The 11,121-nt window shown below is 47.2% G+C and overlaps 1 pseudogene; it reads left to right on the top strand.

Annotated features, from left to right (window-relative positions):
* Window positions 1-6,892: 6,892 nt before the first annotated feature.
* On the top strand, window positions 6,893-10,142 carry LOC139178022 (transcription initiation factor TFIID subunit 11 pseudogene; annotated as a pseudogene).
* The last annotated feature ends 979 nt before the right edge of the window (window positions 10,143-11,121 follow it).

Genomic DNA, 11,121 nt, shown 5'->3' with positions numbered 1-11,121 from the left:
ATACTGGAGAGGATTGCCATTCCCTTTTCCAGGGAATCTTCCTGGCCCAAGGATCAAATTTGGGTCTCCTGCACCGTAAGCAGATTCTTTACCATCTGAGCCACCAAAAAAGTTTTATGAATATACGTAATACTTTTCTTTAGCCTCTAGTAAGAATTTTCTATTTGTTCACTTGTTTTGCATTTGAGAACAGATACATTTCCAAGATCTATTGGGGTATTTTTAATTTTTGTTAATCAATGTAAAGGAAATAGACAATAATTAGAATAAAAGCTAACTTTCCCATCTGCAATAACTTGCTGATGATTTCTGACCTATTGTATCTTGGGACTACATGATGAGCAGCACATTGTGAAAGATAATAGGTTGAAATGGAGAGTCTGGGGACTTCAGTTTCAGATATTAACCTGGTTTGTGTGACTTGATAGAGCCTCTTAACTTCTTTGGCCCTCAGTTTTCTACTCTATAAAATTTATAACTAAGGCTCTTTTGGCCCCCAAAAGTGATTCAATTTAGTAACTATCTAAAGAGTCACATCTAATCCTTTGTGTCAGGAGGGAACCAAACATGTCTTTGTTGGGAAATCTCATGACACCCACCATGTTTTCACCTGGCAAGTAATTCTGGCACAGTTATCACCCACACCCAAACCTTTCTTTCCAGAATGGTAACACTGTGATTTGCTTTAGTCAGGGTTGTTATTCTTACTGGGGGAGCTATGACTGGGATAAAAAAGGTAATTAAGCCTACCAAGAAAGGCTGATTTTGTTGGCTGGCTATAAGCCTAGGATTTAGGAACAATAGATGGGACAATGATGTGGTGTTTGGGAGCTGTTTTGCTTTGATCTGGGTATCATTCATAGGTTGAGCACAAAGCTATTTTCACTGATAGTTAAACATTTGGCAGTTGCTGATCAGTAACAATGAACTAGATGTCCTACTGAAATACCATGGCTCAGTAGGCAGAACATTGATTGAATTAGAATGTAAAAATATTTGTATCTAAATGTGTCTATTTTGCTATTGATTGGCCTTGTGAATGTGTTTTTATCCTTCAGTATCTTGGTATATGTGTGATGTGTACCTGTATTGGTTTGCTCAGGGATGTAGATGCAGGAGATAGCATAGCTTTGAAAAGATGAGTTTGAAATATGATAACTTATAATATGTAGAGGATTAACCTAAAGAGGTGGTCAAAATTTTTTTTAAAAATTCAGAAAACAGAAATGATAAACAATATGAGAAAGCTGAATCACAGTATATATATATATGTAGAGATAGTTGGGAAAAATTATTTGATATGTTTGAGAGCCCTATCTTAAGAAAAACAATATAACAAAAGATAATGTGAAAATGTAACAAAGGATAGTTAATGCATAGATTTGCTAGTATATTATATATTGCTTTACTTTTACAATCTTTGGATAATTTTAGTTACACAAGTTCAGTTCTCTGGTTTGTTAATCCATGTTGCCAGTTTCTAAGCTAAATTCAAGGCCATATTCTTAACATGTTTTCCAACATATAAGAATTTTGCACAGTCCACTTCTATTTTTCTAACTCCATTTGGGATAAGTGCATGTACTCTGGTAGGAATCTGTTTTCATTGTGTGTGTGTGTGTGTGTGTGTGTGTGAGAGAGAGAGAGAGAGGGAAGATAATTTGATCATTAATTATTAGGCAACTATTTTCATGCACCTTCATTTAAGAACAAATATACAGGTTAAATGTAAATTAGCTGATACTGGGAATAAGATGGCTAGACAGTGATAATTCCTGAATCCTTCTAATCAGGCATATTTAAGGGTATTATGAGGAATAATCCTGTTTATAGTTTTTCATGAAATAGGAGAATCTGTTTTAGCAATAAGCTAAACTAATATTCTCTTTTCTTGCTTACTTGCTATAAGGGCTCAAGTTTAAACCCCCTGTTCTAGAATGCTTTCCTCTGATTGTCATCAATACGCCTAGTTCCAGTTTTATTTATTTCCTGTCACCACCTCTATTTGGGAGATGTTACGGTTCACTGCCTCTCATTCTGCTCTCAGTGCCTGAGTATTCTGCCCTGGGTCTCTGCCATACTGAAGTATAGAAGCATATTACATACCTTTTTTCCCCCAGGAAGAGTAAGTTCTTAAGCTTTCATTAAAACACATCCTTTCCTTGGGTAAAAACTTTAACTGGATAATGTTTTCATTGCAAGGCTGGTGTCAGGCACATTTGACCTGTGCAATTTCACCAGGCCCCATGATTGGAAGGACTCTGTCCTTGGTTCCATTCTATACTGTCTTACAGATTTAATGATTTTTTAATAAGAAGCCCCATATTTTAATCTTTAACTACTTTCTGAAAATTATGCACAGTAATATCAGTCTTGTATCAAAATGGCATTAATCTGATATGCATAAGGTCATAGGATCACTTTAATTATATCCATTCCACGAGAGGTGGGAACTCAAAGCTTTGCTCATTGTATGGATCATTAATGGTTTACATAAATGTTGTGTTTCATCTAAAGATTTTAAGCATTCACTCCTCTTCCCCACAATGGGACACAAACTGCCAATAGTAAGGACCTTCTCATACCAGTAAAATAAATGATAAAAACTCTGATACCAATGCCTTTACTTCATGATAATAAAATCTGAAAGAAATCTTATGAAAGTCAACGATTTTGTCAATCAGTTCACTTTAGTCACTCAGTTGTGTCCGACTCTTTGCAACCCCATGAATCACAGCACGCCAGGCCTCCCTGTCCATCACCAACTCCCCGAGTTCACTCAGACTCACGTCCATTGAGTCGGTGATGCCATCCAGCCATCTCTTCCTCTGTCATCCCCTTCTCCTCCTGCCCCCAATCCCTCCCAGCATCAGATTCTTTTCCAATAAGTCAACTCTTCGCATGAGGTGGCCAAAGTACTGGAGTTTCAGCTTTAGCATCACTCCCTTGAAAGAAATCCCAGGGCTGATCTCCTTCAGAATGGACTGGTTGGATCTCCTTGCAGTCCAAGGGACTCTCAAGAGTCTTCCCAACACCACAGTTCAAAAGCATCAGTTCTTCGGTGCTCAGCTTTCTTCACAGTCCAACTCTCACATCCATACATGACCACTGGAAAAACCATAGCCTTGACTAAATGGACCTTTGTTGGCAAAGTAATGTCTCTGCTTTTGAATATGCTGTCTAGGTTGGTCATAACTTTTCTTCCAAGGAGTAAGTGTCTTTTAATTTCATGGCTGCAGTCACCATATGCAGTGATTTTGGAGCCCAGAAAAATAAAGTCTGACACTGTTTCCACTGTTTCCCCGTCTAATTGCCATGAAGTGATGGGACCAGATGCCATGATCTTTGTTTTCTGAATGTTGAGCTTTAAGCCAACTTTTTCACTCTCCACTTTCACTTTCATCAAGAGGCTTTTTAGTTCCTCTTCACTTTTTGCCATAAGGGTGGTGTCATATGCATATCTGAGGTTACTGATATTTCTCCCGGCAATCTTGATTCTGATGTACTCTGTATATAAGTTAAATGAGCAGGGTGACAATATACAGCCTTGACATACTCCTTTTCCTATTTGGAACCAGTCTGTTGTTCCATGTCTAGTTCTAACTCTTGCTTCCTGACCTGCATATAGGTTTCTCAAGAGGCAGGTCAGGTGGTCTGGTATTCCCATCTCTTTCAGAATTTTCCACAGTTTATTGTGATCCACGCAGTCAAAGGCTTTGGCATAGTCAATAAAGCAGAAATAGATGTTTTCACGGAACTCTCTTGCTTTTTCGATGATCCAGCGGATGTTGGCAATTTGATCTCTGGTTCCTCTGCCTTTTCTAAAACCAGCTTGAACATCTGGAAGTTCACGGTTCATGTATTGCTGAAGCCTGGCTTGGAGAATTTTGAGCATTACTTCACTAGTTCGTGAGATGAGTGCAATTGTGTGGTAGTTTGAGCATTCTTTGGCATTGCCTTTCTTTGGGATTGGAATGAAAACTGACCTTTTCCAGTCCTGTGGCCACTGCTGAATTTTCCAAATTTGCTGGCATATTGAGTGCAGCACTTTCACAGCATCATCTTTCAGGATTTGGAATAGCTCAAATGGAATTCCATCACCTCCACTAGCTTTGTTCGTAGTGATGCTTTCTAAGGCCCACTTGACTTTACATTCCAAGATATCTGGCTCTAGGCCAGTGATCACACCACCGTGATTATCTTGGTCGTGAAGATCTTTTTTGTACAGTTCTTCAGTGTATTCTTGCCATCTCTTCTTAATATCTTCTGTTTCTGTTAGGTCCGTAACATTTCTGTCCTTTATCGAGCCCATCTTTGCATGAAATGTCCCCTTGGTATCTCTAATTTTCTTGAAGAGATCTCTAGTCTTTCCCATTCTGTTGTTTTCCTCTATTTCTTTGCATTGATTGCTGACGAAGGCTTTCTTATCTCTTCTTGCTATTCTTTGGAACTCTGCATTCAGATGCTTATATCTTTTCTTTTCTCCTTTCCTTTTCACTTCTCTTCTTTTCACAGCTATTTGTAAGGCCTCCTCAGACAGCCATTTTGCTTTTTTGCATTTCTTTTCCACGGGGATGGTCTTGATCCCTGTCTCCTGTACAATGTCACAAACCTTCATCCATAGTTCACCAGGCACTCAATCTATCAGATCTAGTCCCTTAAATCTATTTCTCACTTCCACTGTATAATCATAAGGGATTTTTTGTCAATAGGTGTACTAATTTACTTCAATTTTAATACTATGTCAGATAGTGGACTAGCTATAATAGAAATCTCTTAGGAAAATGAAAAACATGCATCATATTTTAGTTTTAGAAGACTGCTGGAAGAAATCATAATATACTGAATAGTGGTATTAGAGTTATTTGAAGAAACAGAACCAAAGGATACATATACATATATTAAAAATTTATTATAGGAAATAGCTCACATGATTATAAAGGCTTAGAATTTCCTGAAATGCTATCTGCAAGTTGGAGAACCAAGAAAGTGTGCTGTATAAGAAAACTAAGTCAAAAAGCTAAAAATAGGGAAAGCAAAGGTATAACCAAGAATCTGAGGTCAAAAGATTAAAAACCTGGTAAGACACAACTGATGTGAGTACTGCAGTCTGTAGACCGAACACAATCTATCTGTGATGTTTGAAAAAAAGAGAATATGGAAGTTCTAGCTCAAGAGAAGAGAATAATTTAGTCATCCTATTTTTGGTCTAGTAGGGCCATGAACAGATTGAATGATGCTCACTAAAGTAATGAAGGTTGATCTACTGTCTTCTGTCTATAGACAAAAATACTTTCCAAAAACAAAGCTACAGACAAACTCAGAAATACTATATACCACCTGACTGACAATTCTTTAATTAAGTCAAGTTGACAAAACAAAAAGTTAATAAGCACAGTGCTTAAAACATCAATAACTTAGAAAATTTTAGATGAAAAGAGGTCTAGATCAAGGTATCACAGAGGTTGCAGCCTCAGAATCTCAAACAAATGACTAAGAACAAAGGCATCCATTACAGAGGGACATGACTCCAACAGCTAGGGGGTCCTGCATAGAAGACATAGAGGTGTCTGGGATTCATCATTGGACAGAGCCAAGGTCACGCCAGGACACGGGGAGAAGTTGGTCAGGTGCATCAAAGGAAAGAGCCACAAACCCTGCTCCAACCTTGATCTGGGATGTTCCAGACTCCAGAAGTGTGAGAAAATACGCTGGCGTGGGTGATGCCATCCATGATGTGAGGTCTTGCAGAAGAAAGGCAAGTATAGTGAGGAAGTTAACTCTAGAAAGAAGGTGGTTATATGATCCTAAGGGGCATGTGTTCTTGTCCTGATTTTTAAGTTCTTGACTTTGGCCCAAAAGAGGCGACAGTGAGGGGCCCACAGGACAACCTGCTCCCAGAGGAATTTGCATTTGAAACTGATGGAAGTAAACAGCCACAATTCCCGACATGGTATTGGGAAGAAAGGTCAATGAATCATGCTTGATACCTCCAGACACAAGATAAGGAAGTCAGTCATCAGATCAAGATCAGAACAGCAAACAGAATTTCAGAGGCATGACTACAAAGGGAAAGGAACCGACCATGAAATGGTCAGAGATCTCAGCCAGTCTTTGCTCCAATGGGCTGGTGGGCCTACCATGCCCCAGGTCAGGCTAAGAGACCAGTCTCTTAACGCTCAGGCTTTCTTTCACCCTGTTCCTTTTCCCTACGTGAGCAGGACTAACCATGTCTGCACTCAAAGGAAGTGAGTCATCAGGCCAGGTCCGGAAGGGCGGGTTGAACTCCAAAGGCATACTTACCATTGGAAAGGAACCAATGGGGAAATGGCCACAGATCTCAGCCGTCCCAGGATAGGGACACCGGGAAGAAACTTAAGCCCTGGCGACCCTGAAAACCTCTACCGAGGGCAGGGATGTGGGCGGAAGATTGGACCAGGCGGAGCAGAGAGCAGGTGGAGGTCAGAAACAGACCATTCCTTCCCGGCGTGGCTGTACTGGGGGATGCGTACCTCGACTCGGGAGGCTTTGTGAATCTCCATGAAATAGCTCTCAGGGAGGGCGATTCCTCATGGAAGTGATGGACCTTGCAGGAAGAGGATGTGTAGAGGTGGCTTCTTCCCGAAGTGAACGTCTGTACCTCACCAACCCCCACCACAGCCACCCTACTTCTGGGTTGGATGACTTGATGAGGATGGTAGGGGAAGGCTCGCCTGGGCAGGGAGTGGATTTGTGTGGCTGGCGTTGGGGAATACGAGGGAGAGAAGCAAGAGGGTGTTGAGAGGGGAAAGGAGTGCGAGGGGATCTGATTGCTTTTGCCTCTAGGCAAATTGAAGAGCATTTCCAAACGAAGGTGGAAGCCTCCCCTGTAGGCCCGCCGACCTATTTTCATATCTGTGCCTTGGGGGAGAGGATGGTCTGGGGCCACCCTGAAATGGCAAGAAAGTCTCCCAGAGTAGTGAACTCTCTGGGCTTTCTGGATTAGCCATCACCCCACAAGACAGCCAGCCTGTTCTGAGGAGCAGCGGAGAGAGGACTTGGGCTCTTGGGCTGGCTCCTGGAAGGCTTTCAAAAGGCAGCTTTGAGAGAACAGGTCTTCTGAGGACATGTCTACATTTCCATTGTGGCTCAAGATGAACGGTTCAGAAACTGAGGCAGGAAGAATCCTGCGAGACTGCCAGCAGTCTGCCCCAGCATGCGGCCCTGGGAGGTAGACCTTGGCCCCGCCCCTTGCCTGGGGCAGTAGGAGGAGCCTCCCCCCCCCCCCCCCCCCCCGCCCCCTCCGCTGCGCGGGGGATACTGAGCCTTCATCTGACTTCCGGGTGGGCGTGGCTTCAGGCCTAGCCTTATATAAAGGGGCTGGTCCCAGGCCCCTTTCAGGCGGATCCTGCCTCTGAGGGGATTGCTGCTGAGTGTGTTTCTCTGCCTCGGACTCTGCATCAGGAAGGGCACAGGGCTCTAGCTTTCTGAGCTAAGGTCTTTGACCCAGCGCCGGGATGGACAAGGCCAGGGCGTGGCTCCCGGACCAAGGTCCGAACTTGGATGTGTCGCGGGAGGCACCAGGCGTGCCACTGGGACCGGAACCCAGCAACCCAGGCCGAATCTTGCCGCGGGACCCAGCCCAGAACGCCAGGAAAGCCTCTGACGAGGAAGGCGGTGAGCTGGTGCATCAGGACTGGCCACAGCCAAGGGCAGGTGAAGAGGCGGACTCTTCCTCACGTTCCCCTGTGGCCAAGAGACGGAAAGTGGACACCGAGGGCAAGAGAGGCAGGCAACGGGAAGTGGGTGAAGAGGAGGCCCAGAAGATGAGAACCCTCGTGGCTGCTATGAGCAAGGAGCAGCTGAACCGTTACGAAGTGTTTCGCCGCTCAGCCTTCCCCAAATCCACCATCAAACATCTGATCCAGGCCGTGGCCGGCACGCCGGTATCCCAGAACGTGGTCATTGCCATGTCTGGAATGGCCAAGGTCTTCGTCGGGGAGGTGGTGGAAGAGGCCTTAGACGTGTGTGAGAAGTGGGGCGAGAAGCCCCCACTCCAACCCAAGCATCTGAGGGAGGCTGTTCGCAGGCTACGCGAAAAGGGGCAGATGCCCAGCACTAAGCACAAGATCCTCTTCTTCTAGACCTGAGCCCGGAAGGGCCTGTTCCTGAGCAACCTGGCCCTCCGGCTGACCAGCCTCTTAACCCTCAGGCTTTATTTCACTGTGTTCCCCATACGGCACCCCTGCCCCATCTCCGAGGCAGCTCCTGCATCCCGTGGACATTGCCACCAGGATGGGACATAACCAGGATGGATCAACTGCCTCAAAGGGGAGAGAAGACATCCAGCACAACTTGAGCTATTCCTTTGAAAAGACCAGTAACACGCAGAAACATCTCTCACCCGGAGGCATATTGGGGAGAGACCCGAGACCCAGAGTCTAATTCTTTGAGAGACACGACCTGCCAGAACTCACCTGTGAGAACAGACCCCTGAAATGGCGCCTGCCTGTCTACCGGAGAAGCTGAATCCATACACTGTAACCACGCCTGATCGGGAACACCAGGCTCTGGTGGATTCACTTAGGGAATTCTAGCAAAGCCATCCAGCTGACATAAGAGCACCTCTGTGATATGCTGTCCAGGAGCCGGAAGCCCAGGGAATTCTTTCAAAGTCACTACGGGAGTGAAGCCTTGGTGTTCCTCGGCAGAGGCAAGGCCTTCCCAGAGGACACCAGACGACGATCTCTCACGCGGAGAGACGCCAGTGCGCTTCAGTGCCTTTCAGCCAACCACGTCTGGCCGTGGGCAAGACGAAGCCTAGGCCTCTGGAAGTAATGGGTTGTTTCCCAGGCGCCTGGGGCTGGCTCGGCCTTCAAAGGCCAGGGGATGGGATCCCCGAGCCATCCGCGGTCCCGGAAGGAAACCTCACAGAATCCTTCCATGGGTGGGGTGAAGGTGGGAGTGAGGGTCGGGGTGAGATCCCAGCCTTTGACCAAGTCACCCACTCACCAACTCCTGATCACATTTGGGCAGGTGGGGCCAGGCGACTGGATCAGGACCCTCTTGCAAAGAACCAGAGCTAAGAGCCTTGTACCAGAAAGGTGAGGAAGCAGTGAAGCGCTCCCAGGTAGATCCAGGAAGAGGCAAGCCTCTGTCCTGTCCACACGCGGTTGCTCCATTGGGCCGGAGGGCCTACCTCATGCCCCAGGTCATTTCAAGTCAAGAGACGGAGTCCAGGAGTTCAGATCTGGAAGAAAGCCTCCTGTCTTTGGGGGATGGCTGATCAGAAAGTCAGGGCCCCATGGACCTTCATTCCCCTGGCCTCTTCATTCCCATGGGGACCCTTCTACCCTGAGTTTCTCTCAAATGGGGTGTGGGCCCACAGGGCATGCTGTGCATACAGGACTCCTACCTCGAATCTGCTTTCCAAAGTGCTGGAAGTCAGCAGCAACCAAACGCCCCTCCAAGGGATGGGGATGAAAGGTGAATGGATCATGTGTGGCAACTGCTTAAGCAGGACTAGTACCGTCCGCCCTCAAAGGAAGTGAGTAATCAGGTCAAGTCCGGAAGGGCGGGTTGAACTCCAAAGGCATACTTACCACGGGAAAAGAACCAACGGGGAAATGGCCACAGATCTCAGCCGTCGCAGGATAGGGACACTGGGGAGAGACTTAAGCCCTGGTGACCCTGAAAACCTCTACCGAGGCCAGGGATTCAGACGGAGGAAGGGTGGACCACGCAGAGCAGAGAGCAGGTGGAGAGGCAGGAGGAGAGTAGGCCCGCCGACCTATTTTCATGCCTGTGCCTTGCGGGAGAGGATGGTCTGGGGCCACCCTGAAATGGCAAGAAAGTCTCCCAGAGTAGTGAACTCTCTGGGCTTTCTGGATTAGCCATCACCCCACAAGACAGCCAGCCTGTTCTGAGGAGCAGCGGAGAGAGGACTTGGGCTCTTGGGCTGGCTCCTGGAAGGCTTTCAAAAGGCAGCTTTGAGAGAACAGGTCTTCTGAGGACATGTCTACATTTCCATTGTGGCTCAAGATGAACGGTTCAGAAACTGAGGCAGGAAGAATCCTGCGAGACTGCCAGCAGTCTGCCCCAGCATGCGGCCCTGGGAGGTAGACCTTGGCCCCGCCCCTTGCCTGGGGCAGTAGGAGGAGCCTCCCCCCCCCCCCCCCCCCGCCCCCTCCGCTGCGCGGGGGATACTGAGCCTTCATCTGACTTCCGGGTGGGCGTGGCTTCAGGCCTAGCCTTATATAAAGGGGCTGGTCCCAGGCCCCTTTCAGGCGGATCCTGCCTCTGAGGGGATTGCTGCTGAGTGTGTTTCTCTGCCTCGGACTTTGCCTCAGGGAGGACCCAGAGCCAGAGCTTTCTGAGCTAGGGGACTTGGTACCAGCGCTGGGATGGAGAAGGCCAGTGTGTCTGGGAAGAACCAGGCGTACCCCCAGGCTCGGACCCCAGCTACCCAGACCATATCCTGCTGCAGGACTCAACCCAGGAAGCCAGGGAGTCTTCTGACGAAGAAGGTGGGGAGCTCAGGCGTCAGGACTACCCGCAGCCAAGAGCAGGTGAAAAGGCGGACTCCTCCTCATGTCCTCTGCGGCCAAGAGACAAAAAGTGGACACTGAGGGCAAGAAAGCCAGGCAATGGGAAGTGGACGAAGAGGAGGCCCAGAAGATGAGAACTGTCGTGTTTGTTATGAGGGAGCAGCTGAACTGTTACGAAGTGTGTTGCCGCTCAGGCTTCCCCAAGGCCACTATCCAACATCTGAACCAGGCAGTGGCTGGCACGCCGGTGTCCCGATTTTAATCATAGCCATGTCCGGAATGGCCAAGGTCTTCATCGGGGAGGTGGTGGAAGAGGCCCTGTTCCTGTTTGAGAAGTGAAGCAAGACGCCCCCACTCCAACCCAAGCATCTGAGGGAGCCGCAGGCTCGGCGAAAAGATGCAGATGCCCAGCACCAAGCACAAGAAGGTCCTCTTCTTCTAGGCCTGAGTCCGGAAGGGCCTATTTCCGAGGAACCAGGCCCCTGGCTCACCAGCCTCTTAACCCTCAGGCTTTCATTCCACCCATGTCTCCCACTTCTCATCCATCCCTGAGGCAATTTCCATACCCAGTAACCTTTAGTTTGCCCAAAGAATG

This window comes from Bos indicus, chromosome 20 (genome assembly GCF_029378745.1).
Source record: "Bos indicus isolate NIAB-ARS_2022 breed Sahiwal x Tharparkar chromosome 20, NIAB-ARS_B.indTharparkar_mat_pri_1.0, whole genome shotgun sequence".
NCBI lineage: Eukaryota > Metazoa > Chordata > Mammalia > Artiodactyla > Bovidae > Bos > Bos indicus.
The sequence above is the reverse complement of the archived record's forward strand: the minus strand, read 5'-3'. Positions and strand labels throughout refer to the sequence as shown.